This window comes from Anabrus simplex, chromosome 3, assembly GCF_040414725.1.
Source record: "Anabrus simplex isolate iqAnaSimp1 chromosome 3, ASM4041472v1, whole genome shotgun sequence".
Classification (NCBI taxonomy): Eukaryota; Metazoa; Arthropoda; class Insecta; order Orthoptera; family Tettigoniidae; genus Anabrus; species Anabrus simplex.
The window spans coordinates 524371682-524390356 of record NC_090267.1 but is presented as its reverse complement, the minus strand read 5'-3'; the positions used below and the strand labels follow the sequence as shown (position 1 = coordinate 524390356).

At 44.1% G+C, this 18675-nt stretch overlaps 1 protein-coding gene across 1 annotated transcript in view; it reads left to right on the top strand.

Annotated features, from left to right (window-relative positions):
- Window positions 1–18675, top strand: part of LOC136866886 (amiloride-sensitive sodium channel subunit alpha-like) — a 547990-nt gene that overhangs the window by 409699 nt on the left and 119616 nt on the right. The gene's annotated exons all lie outside the window — the stretch shown is intronic.

The window sequence follows — 18675 nt, the reverse complement described above, 5'->3', positions numbered from 1 at the left end:
AGAGGATAATGCCCACCACCATTAGTGATAACAGAGGATAATGCTCACCGCCATTAGTGTCAACAGAGGATAATGCCCACCATTAGTGTTAACAGAGGATAATGCCCACCACCATTAGTGTTAACAGAGGATAATGCCCACCACCATTAGTGATAACAGAGGATAATGCCCACCGCCATTAGTGTCAACAGAGGATAATGCCCACCACTATTAGTGTTAACAGAGGATATTGCCCACCGCCATTAGTGTTAACAGAGGATAATCAACACCATTAGCGTTGACAGAGGATAATGCCTACCACCATTAGTGTCAATAGAGGATAATGCCCACCACCATTAGTGTTAACAGAGGATAATGCCCACCACCATTAGTGATAACAGAGGATAATGCCCACCGCCATTAGTTTTAACAGAGGATAATCACCACCATTAGTGTTGACAGAGGATAATGCCCACCGCCATGAGTGTTAACAGAGGATAATGGCCACCACCATTAGTGTTAACAGAGGATAATGCCCACCATTAGTGTTAACAGAGGATAATCACCACCATTAGTGTTGACAGAGGATAATGCCCACCGCCATTAGTGTTAACAGAGGATAATGGCCACCGCCATTAGTGTTAACAGAGGATAATGCCTACCACCATTAGTGTCAACAGAGGATAATGCCCACCACCATTATTGCTAACAGAGGATAATGCCCACCGCCATTAGTGTCAACAGAGGATAATGCCCACCACCATTAGTGTTAACAGAGGATAATGCCCACCACCATTAGTGTTAACAGAGGATAATGCCCACCACCATTAGTGTTAACAGAATATAATGCCCAACACCATTAGTGTCAACAGAGCATCATGCCCACCACCATTAGTGTTAACAGAGGATAATGCCCACCACCATTAGTGTTAACAGAGGATAATACCCACCACCATTAGTGTTAACAGAGGATAATCACCACCATTAGTGTTGACAGAGGATAATGCCCACCGCCATTAGTGTTAACAGAGGATAATCACCACCATTAGTGTTGACAGAGGATAATGCCCAACGCCATAAGTGTTAACAGAGGATAATGGCCACCACCATTAGTGTTAACATAGGCTAATGCCCACCACCGTTAGGTTAACAGAGGATAATGCCCACCGCCATTAGTGTTAACAGAGGATAATACCCACCACCATTAGTGTTAACAGAGGATAATGCCCACCGCCATTAGTGTTAACAGAGGATAATGCCCACCACCATTAGTGTTAACAGAGGATAATGCCCACCACCATTAATGTTAACAGAGGATAATGCCCACCGCCATTAGTGTCAACAGAGGATAATGCCCACCACCATTAGTGTTAACAGAGGATAATGCGCACTGCCAATAGTGTTAACAGAGGATAATGCCCACCACCATTAGTGTTAACAGAGGACAATGCACACCACCATTAGTGTTAACAGAGGATAATGCCCACCACCATTAGTGTTAACAGAAGATAATGCCCACCACCATTAGTGTTAACAGAGGATATTGCCCACCGCCATTAGTGTCAACAGAGGATAATGCCCACCACCATTAGTGTTAACAGAGGATAATGCCCACCACCATTAGTGTTAACAGAGGATAGTCACCACCATTAGTGTTAACAGAGGATAATGCCCACCGCCATTAATATTAACAGAGGATAATGCCCACCACCATTAGTGTTAACAGAGGATAATGCCCACCACCATTAGTGTTAACAGAGGATAAGGCCCACCACCATTAGTGTTAACAGAGGATAATGCCCACCGCCATTAGTGTTAACAGAGGATAAGGCCCACCACCATTAGTGTTAACAGAGGATAATGCCCACCACCATTAATGTTAACAGAGGATAATGCCCACCACCATTAGTGTTAACAGAGGATAAGGCCCACCAACATTAGTGTTAACAGAGGATAATGCCCACCACCATTAGTGTTAACAGAGGATAGTCACCACCATTAGTGTTAACAGAGGATAATGCCCACCGCCATTAGTGTTAACAGAAGATAATGCCCACCACAATTAGTGTCAATAGAGGATAATGCCCACCACCATTATTGTTAACAGAGGATAGTCACCACCATTAGTGTTAACAGAGGATAATGCTCACCGCCATTAGTGTTAACAGAGGATAATCACCACCATTAGTGTTAACAGAGGATAATGCCCACCGCCTTTAGTGTTAACAGAGGATAATGCCCACCACCATTAGTGTTAACAGAGGATAATGCCCACCGCCATTAGTGTTAACAGAGGATAATGCCCACCGCCATTAATGTTAACAGTGGATAATGCCCACCGCCATTAGTGTTAACAGAGGATAATGCCCACCACCATTAGTGTTAACAGAGGATAATGCCAACCACCATAAGTGTTAACAGAGGATAATGCCCACCACCATTAGTGTTAACAGAGGATGATGCCCACCACCATTAGTGTTAACAGAGGATAATGCCCACCGCCATTAGTGTCAACAGAGGATAATGCCCACCACCATTAGTGATAACAGAGGATAATGCCCACCGCCATTTGTGTCAACAGAGGATAATGCCCACCACCATTAGTGTTAACAGAGGATAATGCCCACCGCCATTAGTGTTAACAGAGCATAATGCCCACCATCATTAGTGATAACAGAGGATAATGCCCACCGCCATTTGCGTCAACAGAGGATAATGCCCACCACCGTTTGTGTTAACAGAGGAAAATGCTAACCGCCATTAGTGTTAACAGAGGATAGTCACCACCATTAGTGTTAACAGAGGATAATGCCCACCGCCATTAATATTAACAGAGGATAATACCCACCACCATTAGTGTTAACAGAGGATAATACCCACCGCCATTAAGGTCAACAGAGGATAATGCCCACCACCATTAGTGTTAACAGAGGATAATGCCCACCGCCATTAGTGTTAACAGAGGATAAGGCCCACCACCATTAGTGTTAACAGAGGATAATGCCCACCGCCATTAATGTTAACAGAGGATAATGCCCACCACCATTAGTGTTAACAGAGGATAAGGCCCACCAACATTAGTGTTAACAGAGGATAATGCCCACCACCATTAGTGTTAACAGAGGATAGTCACCACCATTAGTGTTAACAGAGGATAATGCCCACCGCCATTAATATTAACAGAGGATAATACCCACCACCATTAGTGTTAACAGAGGATAATGCCCACCGCCATTAAGGTCAACAGAGGATAATGCCCACCACCATTAGTGTTAACAGAGGATAATGCCCACCGCCATTAGTGTTAACAGAGGATAAGGCCCACCACCATTAGTGTTAACAGAGGATAATGCCCACCGCCATTAATGTTAACAGAGGATAATGCCCACCACCATTAGTGTTAACAGAGGATAAGGCCCACCAACATTAGTGTTAACAGAGGAAAATGCCCACCACCATTAGTGTTAACAGAGGATAGTCACCACCATTAGTGTTAACAGAGGATAATGCCCACCGCCATTAGTGTTAACAGAGGATAATGCCCACCACAATTAGTGTCAATAGAGGATAATGCCCACCACCATTAGTGTTAACAGAGGATAGTCACCACCATTTGTGTTAACAGAGTATAATGCGCACCACCATTAGTGTTAACAGAGGATAATGCCCACCACAATTAGTGTTAACAGAGGATAATGCCCACCACAATTAGTGTCAATAGAGGATAATGCCCACCGCCATTAGTGTTAACAGAGGATAATCACCACCATTAGTGTTGACAGAGGATAATGCCCACCGCCATTAGTGTTAACAGAGGATAATGCCCACCACCATTAGTGTCAACAGAGGATAATGCCCTCCACCATTAGTGTTAACAGAGGATAATGCCCACCACCATTCTTGTTAACAGAGGATAATTCCCACCGCCATTAATGTTAACAGTGGATAATGCCCACCGCCATTAGTGTTAACAGAGGATAATGCCCACGACCATTAGTGTTAACAGAGGATAATGCCCACCACCATAAGTGTTAACAGAGGATAATGCCCACCACCATTAGTGTTAACAGAGGATAATGCACACCACGATTAGTGTCAAAAGAGGATAATGCCCACCACCATTAGTGTTAACAGAGGATAATGCCCACCGCCATTAGAGTTAATAGAGGATAATGCCCACCACCATTAGTGTTAACAGAGGATAATGCCCACCGCCATTAGTGTCAACAGAGGATAATGCCCACCACCGTTAGTGTCAACAGAGAATAATGCCCACCGCCATTAGTGTTTACAGAGGATAATGCCCACCACCATTAGTGTTAACAGAGGATAATGGCCACCACCATTAATGTTAACAGAGGATAATGCACACCGTCATTAGTGTTAACAGAGGATAATGCCCACCGCCATTAGTGTCAACAGAGGATAATCACCACCATTAGTGTTGACAGAGGATAATGCCCACCGCCATTAGTGTTAACAGAGGATAATGCCCACCACCATTAGAGTTAACAGAGGATAATGCCCACCACCATTAGTGTTAACAGAGGATAGTCACCACCATTAGTGTTAACAGAGTATAATGCCCACCACCATTAGTGTTAACAGAGGATAATCACCACCATTAGTGTTAACAGAGGATCATGCCCACCACCATTAGAGTCAACAGAGGATAATGCCCACCACCATTAGTGTCAACAGAGGATAATCACCACCATTAGTGTTAACAGAGGATAATGCCCACCACCATTAGTGTTAACAGAGGATAATGCCCACCATTATTGTCAACGGAGGATAATGCCCACCACTATTAGTGTCAACAGAGGATAATGCCCACCACCATTAGTGTTAACAGAGGAAAATCACCACCAATAGTGTTGACAGAGGATAATGCCCACCGCCATTAGTGTTAACAGAGGATAATGCCCGCCACCATTAGTGTCAACAGAGGATAATGCCTACCACCATTAGTGTCAATAGAGGATAATGCCCACCACCATTAGTGTTAACAGAGGATAATGCCCACCACCATTAGTGTCAACAGAGGATAATGTCGACCGCCATTAGTGTTAACAGAGGATAATGCCCACCATTAGTGTCAACAGAGGATCATGCCCACCGCCATTAGTGCTAACAGAGGATAATCACCACAATTAGTGTTAACAGAGGATAATGCCCACCATTATTGTTAACAGAGGATAAAGCCCACCGCCATTAGTGTTAACAGAGGATAATGCCCACCGCCATTAGTGTTAACAGAGGATAATCACCACCATTAGTGTTGACAGAGGATAATGCCTACCACCATTAGTGTCAATAGAGGATAATGCCCACCACCATTAGTGTTAACAGAGGATAATGCCCACCACCATTAGTGATAACAGAGGATAATGCCCACCGCCATTAGTGTCAACAGAGGATAATGCCCACCATTAGTGTTAACAGAGGATAATGCCCACCACCATTAGTGTTAACAGAGGATAATGCCCACCACCATTAGTGATAACAGAGGATAATGCCCACCGCCATTATTGTCAACAGAGGATAATGCCCACCACCATTAGTGTTAACAGAGGATATTGCCCACCGCCATTAGTGTTAACAGAGGATAATCAACACCATTAGCGTTGACAGAGGATAATGCCTACCACCATTAGTGTCAATAGAGGATAATGCCCACCACCATTAGTGTTAACAGAGGATAATGCCCACCACCATTAGTGATAACAGAGGATAATGCCCACCGCCATTAGTGTTAACAGAGGATAATCACCACCATTAGTGTTGACAGAGGATAATGCCCACCGCCATGAGTGTTAACAGAGGATAATGGCCACCACCATTAGTGTTAACAGAGGATAATGCCCACCATTAGTGTTAACAGAGGATAATCACCACCATTAGTGTTGACAGAGGATAATGCCCACCGCCATTAGTGTTAACAGAGGTAAATGGCCACCGCCATTAGTGTTAACAGAGGATAATGCCTACCACCATTAGTGTCAACAGAGGATAATGCCCACCACCATTATTGCTAACAGAGGATAATGCGCACCGCCATTAGTGTCAACAGAGGATAATGCCCACCACCATTAGTGTTAACAGAGGATAATGCCCACCACCATTAGTGTTAACAGAGGATAATGCCCACCACCATTAGTGTCAATAGAGGATAATGCCCACCACCATTAGTGTTAACAGAGGATAATGCCCACCTCCATTAGTGTTAACAGAGGATAATGCCCACCACCAAGAGTGATAACAGAGGATAATGCCCACAGCTATTAGTGTCAACAGAGGATAGTGCCCACCACCATTAGTATTAACAGAGGATAATGCCCACCACCATTAGTGTTAACAGAGGATAATGCCCACCACCATTAGTGTTAACAGAATATAATGCCCGACACCATTAGTGTCAACAGAGCATAATGCCCACCGCCATTAGTGTTAACAGAGGATAATGCCCACCACCATTAGTGATAACAGAGCATAATGCCCACCGCCATTAGTGTCAACAGAGGATAATGCCCACCACCATTAGTATTAACAGAGGATAATGCCCACCGCCATTAGTGTTAACAGAGGATAATCACCACCATTAGTGTTGACAGAGGAGAATGCCCACCGCCATTAGTGTTAACAGAGGATAATGCCCACCACCATTAGAGTTAACAGAGGATAATGCCCACCACCATTAGTGTTAACAGAGCATAATGCCCACCACCATTATAGTTAACAGAGGATAATGCCACCGCCATTAATGTTAACAGTGAATAATGCCCACCGCCATTAGTGTTAACAGAGGATAATGCCCACCATTAGTGTTAACAGAGGATAATGCCCATCGCCATTAGTGTTAACAGAGGATAATCACCGCCATTAGTGTTTACAGAGGATAATGCCCACCGCCATTAGTATTAACAGAGGATAATGTCCACCACCATTAGTGTTAACAGAGGATAATGCCCACCGCCATTAGTGTCAACAGAGGATAATGCCCACCGCCATTAGTGTTAACAGAGGATAATGCCCACCATAAGTGTCAACAGAGGATAATGCCCACCGCCATTAGTGTTAACGGAGGATAATGCCCACCACCATTAGTGTTAACAGAGGATAGTCACCACCATTAGTGTTAACAGAGGATAATGCCCGCCACCATTAGTGTCAACAGAGGATAATGCCTACCACCATTAGTGTCAATAGAGGATAATGCCCACCACCATTAGTGTTAACAGAGGATAATGCCCACCACCATTAGTGTTAACAGAGGATAATGCCCACCGCCATTAGTCTTAACAGAGGATAATGCCCACCACCATTAGTGTCAACAGAGGATAATGCCCACCACCATTAGTGTTAACAGAGGATAATGCCCACCATTAGTGTCAACAGAATATAATGCCCACCGCCATTAGTGTTAACAGAGGATAATCACCACCATTAGTGTTAACAGAGCATAATGCCCACCATTGGTGTCAACAGAATATAATGCCCACCACCATTAGTGTCAACAGAGGATAATGCCCACCACCATTAGTGTTAACAGAGGATAATGCCCACCATTAGTGTCAACAGAATATAATGCCCACCACCATTAGTGTCAACAGAGGATAATGCCCACCACCATTAGTGTTAACAGAGGATAATGCCCACCATTAGTGTCAACAGAATATAATGCCCACCACCATTAGTGTTAACAGAGGATAATCACCACCATTAGTGTTAACAGAGCATAATGCCCACCATTGGTGTTAACAGAGGATAATGCCCACCACCATTAGTGTCAACAGAGGATAATGCCCACCACCATTATTGTTAACAGAGGATAATGCCCACCATTAGTGTCAACAGGGGATAATGACCACCGCCATTAGTGTTAACAGAGGATTATCACCACCATTAGTGTTAACAGAGGATAATGCCCACCATTAGTGTTAACAGAGGATAAAGCCCACCGCCATTAGCGTTAACAGAGGATAATGCCCACCGCCATTAGTGTTAACAGAGGATAATGCCCACCATTAGTGTTAACAGAGGATAATGCCCACCACCATTAGTGTCAATAGAGGATAATGCATACCACCATTAGTGTCAATAGAGGATAATGCCCACCACCATTAGTGTCAACAGAGGAAAATGCCCACCACCATTAGTGTTAACAGAGGATAATGCCCACCACCATTAGTGTTAACAGAGGATAATGCCCACCACCATTAGTGTTAACAGAGGATAATGCCCACCGCCATTACTGTTAACAGAGGAGAATGCCCACCACCATTAGTGTCAACAGAGGATAATGCCCACCACCATTAGTGTTAACAGAGGATAATGCCCACCACCATTAGTGTTAACAGAGGATAATCGCCACCATTAGAGTTGACAGAGGATAATGCCCACCGCCATTACTGTTAACAGAGGAGAATGCCCACCAGCATTAGTGTTAACAGAGGATAATGCCCACCATTAGTGTCAACAGAGGATAATGCCCACCACTATTAGTGTCAACAGAGGATAATGCCCACCACCATTAGTGTCAACAGAGGATAATGCCCACCACCATTAGTGTTAACAGAGGAAAGTCACCACCATTAGTGTTAACAGAGGATAATGCCCACCGCCATTAGTGTTAACAGAGGATAATCACCACCATTAGTGTTGACAGAGGATAATGCCCACCGCCATGAGTGTTAACAGAGGATAATGCCCACCACCATTAGAGTTAACAGAGGATAATGCCCACCACCATTAGTGTTAACAGAGGATAATGCCCACCACCATTATTGTTAACAGAGGATAATGCCACCGCCATTAATGTTAACAGTGAATAATGCCCACCGCCATTAGTGTTAACAGAGGATAATGCCCACCATTAGTGTTATCAGAGGATAATGCCCATCGCCATTAGTGTTAACAGAGGATAATCACCGCCATTAGTGTTTACAGAGGATAATGCCCACCGCCATTAGTGTTAACAGAGGATAATGTCCACCACCATTAGTGTTAACAGAGGATAATGCCCACCGCCATTAGTGTCAACAGAGGATAATGCCCACCGCCATTAGTGTTAACAGAGGATAATGCCCACCATTAGTGTCAACAGAGGATAATGCCTACCACCATTAGTGTTAACAGAGCATAATGCCCACCATTGGTGTTAACAGAGGATAATGCCCACCACCATTAGTGTCAACAGAGGATAATGCCCACCACCATTAGTGTTAACAGAGGATAATGCCCACCATTAGTGTCAACAGAGGATCATGCCCACCGCCATTAGTGTTAACAGAGGATAATCACCACCATTAGTGTTAACAGAGGATAAAGCCCACCGCCATTAGTGTTAACAGAGGATAATGCCCACCGCCATTAGTGTTAACAGAGGATAATGCCCACCATAAGTGTCAACAGAGGATAATGCCCACCGCCATTAGTGTTAACAGAGGATAATGCCCACCATTAGTGTTAACAGAGGATAATGCCCACCATTAGTGTTAACAGAGGATAATGCCCACCATTAGTGTCAACAGAGGATAATGCCCACCGCCATTAGTGTTAACAGAGGATCATGCCCACCGCCATTAGTGTTAACAGAGGATAATCACCACCATTAGTGTTAACAGAGGATAATGCCCACCATTAGTGTTAGCAGAGGATAATGCCCACCGTCATTAGTGTCAACAGAGGATAATGCCCACCGCCATTAGTGTTAACTGAGGATAATCACCACCATTAGTGTTAACAGAGGATAAAGCCCACCGCCATTAGCGTTAACAGAGGATAATGCCCACCGCCATTAGTGTTAACAGAGGATAATGCCCACCATAAGTGTCAACAGAGGATAATGCCCACCGCCATTAGTGTCAACGGAGGATAATGCCCACCACCATTAGTGTTTACAGAGGATAATGCCCACCACCATTAGTGTTAACAGAGGATAATGCCCACCACCATTAGTGTCAATAGAGGATAATGCCCACCATTAGTGTTAACAGAGGATAATGCCCACCGTCATTAGTGTCAACAGAGGATAATGCCCACCGCCATTAGTGTTAACAGAGGATAATCACCACCATTAGTGTTAACAGAGGATAAAGCCCACCGCCATTATTGTTAACAGAGGATAATCACCACCATTAGTGTTGACAGAGGATAATGCATACCACCATTAGTGTCAATAGAGGATAATGCCCACCGCCATTAGTGTTAACAGAGGATAATGCCCACCGCCATTATTGTTAACAGAGGATAATCACCACCATTAGTGTTGACAGAGGATAATGCATACCACCATTAATGTCAATAGAGGATAATGCCCACCGCCATTAGTGTTAACAGAGGATAATGCCCACCGCCATTATTGTTAACAGAGGATAATCACCACCATTAGTGTCAACAGAGGATAATGCCCACCACCATTAGTGTTAACAGAGCATAATGCCCACCACCATTAGTGTCAATAGAGGATAATGCCCACCATTAGTGTTATCAGAGGATAATGCCCACCGTCATTAGTGTCAACAGAGGATAATGCCCACCGCCATTAGTGTTAACAGAGGATAATCACCACCATTAGTGTTAACAGAGGATAAAGCCAACCGCCATTAGTGTGAACAGAGGATAATGCCCACCACCATTAGTGTTAACAGAGGATAATCACCACCATTAGTGTTAACAGAGGATAATGCCCACCACCATTAGTGTTAACAGAGGATAATGCCCACCACCATTAGTGTTAAAAGAATATAATGCCCAACACCATTAGTGTCAACAGAGCATCATGCCTACCACCATTAGTGTTAACAGAGGATAATGGCCACCACCATTAGTGTTAACAGAGGCTAATGCCCACCACCATTAGGTTAACAGAGGATAATGCCCACCGCCATTAGTGTTAACAGAGGATAATCACCACCATTAGTGTTAACAGAGCATAATGCCCACCATTGGTGTTAACAGAGGATAATGCCCACCACCATTAGTGTTAACAGAGGATAATGCCCACCGCCATTAGTGTCAACAGAGGATAATGCCCACCACCATTATTGTTAACAGAGGATAATGCCCACCACCATTAGTGTTAACAGAGGATAGTCACCACCATTAGTGTTAACAGAGGATAATGCCCACCACCATTAGTGTTAACAGAGGATAATGCCCACCACCATTAGTGTTAACAGAGGATAATGCCCACCGCCATTAGTGTCAACAGAGGATAATGCCCACCACCATTAGTGTTAACAGAGGATAATGCCCACCACCATTAGTGTTAACAGAGGATAATGCCCACCACCATTAGTGTTAGCAGAGGATAATGCCCACCACCATTAGTGTTAACAGAGGATAGTCACCACCATTAGTGTTAACAGAGGATAATGCCCACCGGCATTAATATTAACAGAGGATAATGCCCACCACCATTAGTGTTAACAGATGTTAAGGCCCACCACCATTAGTGTTAACAGAGGATAAGGCCCACCACCATTAGTGTTAACAGAGGATAATGCCCACCGCCATTAGTGTTAACAGAGGATAAGGCCCACCACCATTAGTGTTAACAGAGGATAATGCCCACCGCCATAAATGTTAACAGAGGATAATGGCCACCACCATTAGTGTTAACAGAGGATAAGGCCCACCAACATTAGTGTTATTAGAGGATAATGCCCACCACCATTATTGTTAACAGAGGATAGTCACCACCATTAGTGTTAACAGAGGATAATGCCCACAGCCATTAGTGTTAACAGAGGATAATGCCCACCACAATTAGTGTCAATAGAGGATAATGCCCACCACCATTAATGTTAACAGAGGAGAGTCACCACCATTAGTGTTAACAGAGGATAATGCCCACCGCCAATAGTGTTAACAGAGGATAATCACCACCATTAGTGTTGACAGAGGATAATGCCCACCGCCATTAGTGTTAACAGAGGATAATGCCCACCACCATTAGTGTTAACAGAGGATAATGCCCACCACCATTAGTGTTAACAGAGGATAATGCCCACCACCATTATTGTTAACAGAGGATAATGCCCACCACCATTAGTGTTAACAGAGGATAATGCCCACCGCCATTAATGTTAACAGTGGATAATGCCCACCGCCATTAGTGTTAACAGAGGATAATGCCCCCCACCATTAGTGTTAACAGAGGATAATGCCCACCACCATAAGTGTTAACAGAGGATAATGCCCACCACCATTAGTGTTAACAGAGGATAATGCCCACCACCATTAGTGTTAACAGAGGATAATGCCCACCGCCATTAGTGTCAACAGAGGATAATGCCCACCACCATTAGTGTTAACAGAGGATAGTGCCCGCCGCCATTAGTGTTAACAGAGGATAATGCCCACCACCATTAGTGTTAACAGAGGATAATGCCCACCACCATTAGTGTTAACAGCGGATAATGCCCACCACAATTAGTGTTAACAGAGGATAATCCCCACCGCCATTAGTGTTAACAGAGGATAATGCCCACCACCATTAGTGTTAACAGAGGATAATGCCCACCACAATTAGTGTTAACAGAGGATAATCCCCACCGCCATTAGTGTTAACAGAGGATAATGCCCACCGCCATTAGTTTTAACAGAGGATAATGGCCACCACCATTAGTGTTAACAGAGGATAATGCCCACCGCAATTAGTGTTAATAGAGGATAATGCCCATTACCATTAGTGTTAACAGAGGATAATGCCCACCACCATTAGTGTTAACAGAGGATAATGCCCACCACCATTAGTGTTAACAGAGGATAATGCCCACCGCCATTAGTGTTAACAGAGGATAATGCCCACCACCATTAGTGTCAACAGAGAATAATGACCACCGCCATTAGTGTTAACAGAGGGTAATGCCCACCACCATTAGTGTTAACAGAGGATAATGGCCACCACCATTAATGTTAACAGAGGATAATGCACACCGTCATTAGTGTTAACAGAGGATAATGCCCACCGCCATTAGTGTCAACAGAGGATAATGCCCACCATTAGTGTTAACAGAGGATAATGCCCACCACCATTAGTGTTAACAGAGGATAATGCCCACCACCATTAGTGTTAACAGAGGATAATGCCCACCGCTATTAGTGTCAACAGAGGATTATGCCCGCCACCATTAGTGTCAACAGAGGATAATGCCCACCACCATTAGTGTTAACAGAGGATAGTCACCACCATTAGTGTTAACAGAGGATAATGCCCACCGCCATTAGTGTTAACAGAGGATAATCACCACCATTAGTGTTGACAGAGGATAATGCCCACCGCCATTAGTGTTAACAGAGGATAATGCCCACCACCATTAGGGTTAACATAGGATAATGACCACCATTAGTGTCAACAGAGGATAATGCCCATCGCCATTAGTGTTAACAGAGGATAATGCCCACCGCCATTAGTGTTAACAGAGGATAATGCCCACCACCATTAGTGTTAACAGAGGATAATGCCCACCACCATTAGTGATAACAGAGGATAATGCCCACCGCCATTAGTGTCAACAGAGGATAATGCCCACCACTATTAGTGTTAACAGAGGATATTGCCCACCGCCATTAGTGTTAACAGAGGATAATCAACACCATTAGCGTTGACAGAGGATAATGCCTACCACCATTAGTGTCAATAGAGGATAATGCCCACCACCATTAGTGTTAACAGAGGATAATGCCCACCACCATTAGTGATAACAGAGGATAATGCCCACCGCCATTAGTTTTAACAGAGGATAATCACCACCATTAGTGTTGACAGAGGATAATGCCCACCGCCATGAGTGTTAACAGAGGATAATGGCCACCACCATTAGTGTTAACAGAGGATAATGCCCACCATTAGTGTTAACAGAGGATAATCACCACCATTAGTGTTGACAGAGGATAATGCCCACCGCCATTAGTGTTAACAGAGGATAATGGCCACCGCCATTAGTGTTAACAGAGGATAATGCCTACCACCATTAGTGTCAACAGAGGATAATGCCCACCACCATTATTGCTAACAGAGGATAATGCCCACCGCCATTAGTGTCAACAGAGGATAATGCCCACCACCATTAGTGTTAACAGAGGATAATGCCCACCACCATTAGTGTTAACAGAGGATAATGCCCACCACCATTAGTGTTAACAGAATATAATGCCCAACACCATTAGTGTCAACAGAGCATCATGCCCACCACCATTAGTGTTAACAGAGGATAATGCCCACCACCATTAGTGTTAACAGAGGATAATACCCACCACCATTAGTGTTAACAGAGGATAATCACCACCATTAGTGTTGACAGAGGATAATGCCCACCGCCATTAGTGTTAACAGAGGATAATCACCACCATTAGTGTTGACAGAGGATAATGCCCAACGCCATAAGTGTTAACAGAGGATAATGGCCACCACCATTAGTGTTAACATAGGCTAATGCCCACCACCGTTAGGTTAACAGAGGATAATGCCCACCGCCTTTAGTGTTAACAGAGGATAATACCCACCACCATTAGTGTTAACAGAGGATAATGCCCACCGCCATTAGTGTTAACAGAGGATAATGCCCACCACCATTAGTGTTAACAGAGGATAATGCCCACCACCATTAATGTTAACAGAGGATAATGCCCACCGCCATTAGTGTCAACAGAGGATAATGCCCACCACCATTAGTGTTAACAGAGGATAATGCGCACTGCCAATAGTGTTAACAGAGGATAATGCCCACCACCATTAGTGTTAACAGAGGACAATGCACACCACCATTAGTGTTAACAGAGGATAATGCCCACCACCATTAGTGTTAACAGAAGATAATGCCCACCACCATTAGTGTTAACAGAGGATATTGCCCACCGCCATTAGTGTCAACAGAGGATAATGCCCACCACCATTAGTGTTAACAGAGGATAATGCCCACCACCATTAGTGTTAACAGAGGATAGTCACCACCATTAGTGTTAACAGAGGATAATGCCCACCGCCATTAATATTAACAGAGGATAATGCCCACCACCATTAGTGTTAACAGAGGATAATGCCCACCACCATTAGTGTTAACAGAGGATAAGGCCCACCACCATTAGTGTTAACAGAGGATAATGCTCACCGCCATTAGTGTTAACAGAGGATAAGGCCCACCACCATTAGTGTTAACAGAGGATAATGCCCACCACCATTAATGTTAACAGAGGATAATGCCCACCACCATTAGTGTTAACAGAGGATAAGGCCCACCAACATTAGTGTTAACAGAGGATAATGCCCACCACCATTAGTGTTAACAGAGGATAGTCACCACCATTAGTGTTAACAGAGGATAATGCCCACCGCCATTAGTGTTAACAGAAGATAATGCCCACCACAATTAGTGTCAATAGAGGATAATGCCCACCACCATTATTGTTAACAGAGGATAGTCACCACCATTAGTGTTAACAGAGGATAATGCTCACCGCCATTAGTGTTAACAGAGGATAATCACCACCATTAGTGTTAACAGAGGATAATGCCCACCGCCTTTAGTGTTAACAGAGGATAATGCCCACCACCATTAGTGTTAACAGAGGATAATGCCCACCGCCATTAGTGTTAACAGAGGATAATGCCCACCGCCATTAATGTTAACAGTGGATAATGCCCACCGCCATTAGTGTTAACAGAGGATAATGCCCACCACCATTAGTGTTAACAGAGGATAATGCCCACCACCATAAGTGTTAACAGAGGATAATGCCCACCACCATTAGTGTTAACAGAGGATGATGCCCACCACCATTAGTGTTAACAGAGGATAATGCCCACCGCCATTAGTGTCAACAGAGGATAATGCCCACCACCATTAGTGATAACAGAGGATAATGCCCACCGCCATTTGTGTCAACAGAGGATAATGCCCACCACCATTAGTGTTAACAGAGGATAATGCCCACCGCCATTAGTGTTAACAGAGCATAATGCCCACCATCATTAGTGATAACAGAGGATAATGCCCACCGCCATTTGCGTCAACAGAGGATAATGCCCACCACCGTTTGTGTTAACAGAGGAAAATGCTAACCGCCATTAGTGTTAACAGAGGATAGTCACCACCATTAGTGTTAACAGAGGATAATGCCCACCGCCATTAATATTAACAGAGGATAATACCCACCACCATTAGTGTTAACAGAGGATAATGCCCACCGCCATTAAGGTCAACAGAGGATAATGCCCACCACCATTAGTGTTAACAGAGGATAATGCCCACCGCCATTAGTGTTAACAGAGGATAAGGCCCACCACCATTAGTGTTAACAGAGGATAATGCCCACCGCCATTAATGTTAACAGAGGATAATGCCCACCACCATTAGTGTTAACAGAGGATAAGGCCCACCAACATTAGTGTTAACAGAGGATAATGCCCACCACCATTAGTGTTAACAGAGGATAGTCACCACCATTAGTGTTAACAGAGGATAATGCCCACCGCCATTAATATTAACAGAGGATAATACCCACCACCATTAGTGTTAACAGAGGATAATGCCCACCGCCATTAAGGTCAACAGAGGATAATGCCCACCACCATTAGTGTTAACAGAGGATAATGCCCACCGCCATTAGTGTTAACAGAGGATAAGGCCCACCACCATTAGTGTTAACAGAGGATAATGCCCACCGCCATTAATGTTAACAGAGGATAATGCCCACCACCATTAGTGTTAACAGAGGATAAGGCCCACCAACATTAGTGTTAACAGAGGATAATGCCCACCACCATTAGTGTTAACAGAGGATAGTCACCACCATTAGTGTTAACAGAGGATAATGCCCACCGCCATTAGTGTTAACAGAGGATAATGCCCACCACAATTAGTGTCAATAGAGGATAATGCCCACCACCATTAGTGTTAACAGAGGATAGTCACCACCATTTGTGTTAACAGAGTATAATGCCCACCGCCATTAGTGTTAACAGAGGATAATCACCACCATTAGTGTTGACAGAGGATAATGCCCACCGCCATTAGTGTTAACAGAGGATAATGCCCACCACCATTAGTGTCAACAGAGGATAATGCCCTCCACCATTAGTGTTAACAGAGGATAATGCCCACCACCATTCTTGTTAACAGAGGATAATTCCCACCGCCATTAATGTTAACAGTGGATAATGCCCACCGCCATTAGTGTTAACAGAGGATAATGCCCACCACCATTAGTGTTAACAGAGGATAATGCCCACCACCATAAGTGTTAACAGAGGATAATGCCCACCACCATTAGTGTTAACAGAGGATAATGCCCACCACGATTAGTGTCAAAAGAGGATAATGCCCACCACCATTAGTGTTAACAGAGGATAATGCCCACCGCCATTAGAGTTAATAGAGGATAATGCCCACCACCATTAGTGTTAACAGAGGATAATGCCCACCGCCATTAGTGTCAACAGAGGATAATGCCCACCACCGTTAGTGTCAACAGAGAATAATGCCCACCGCCATTAGTGTTTACAGAGGATAATGCCCACCACCATTAGTGTTAACAGAGGATAATGGCCACCACCATTAATGTTAACAGAGGATAATGCACACCGTCATTAGTGTTAACAGAGGATAATGCCCACCGCCATTAGTGTTAACAGAGGATAATGCCCACCACCATTAGTGTCAACAGAGGATAATCACCACCATTAGTGTTGACAGAGGATAATGCCCACCGCCATTAGAGTTAACAGAGGATAATGCCCACCACCATTAGAGTTAACAGAGGATAATGCCCACCACCATTAGTGTTAACAGAGGATAGTCACCACCATTAGTGTTAACAGAGTATAATGCCCACCACCATTAGTGTTAACAGAGGATAATCACCACCATTAGTGTTAACAGAGGATCATGCCCACCACCATTAGAGTCAACAGAGGATAATGCCCACCACCATTAGTGTCAACAGAGGATAATCACCACCATTAGTGTTAACAGAGGATAATGCCCACCACCATTAGTGTTAACAGAGGATAATGCCCACCATTATTGTCAACGGAGGATAATGCCCACCACTATTAGTGTCAACAGAGGATAATGCCCACCACCATTAGTGTTAACAGAGGAAAATCACCACCATTACTGTTGACAGAGGATAATGCCCACCGCCATTAGTGTTAACAGAGGATAATGCCCGCCACCATTAGTGTCAACAGAGGATAATGCCTACCACCATTAGTGTCAATAGAGGATAATGCCCACCACCATTAGTGTTAACAGAGGATAATGCCCACCACCATTAGTGTCAACAGAGGATAATGTCGACCGCCATTAGTGTTAACAGAGGATAATGCCCACCATTAGTGTCAACAGAGGATCATGCCCACCGCCATTAGTGCTAACAGAGGATAATCACCACAATTAGTGTTAACAGAGGATAATGCCCACCATTATTGTTAACAGAGGATAAAGCCCACCGCCATTAGTGTTAACAGAGGATAATGCCCACCGCCATTAGTGTTAACAGAGGATAATCACCACCATTAGTGTTGACAGAGGATAATGCCTACCACCATTAGTGTCAATAGAGGATAATGCCCACCACCATTAGTGTTAACAGAGGATAATGCCCACCACCATTAGTGATAACAGAGGATAATGCCCACCGCCATTAGTGTCAACAGAGGATAATGCCCACCATTAGTGTTAACAG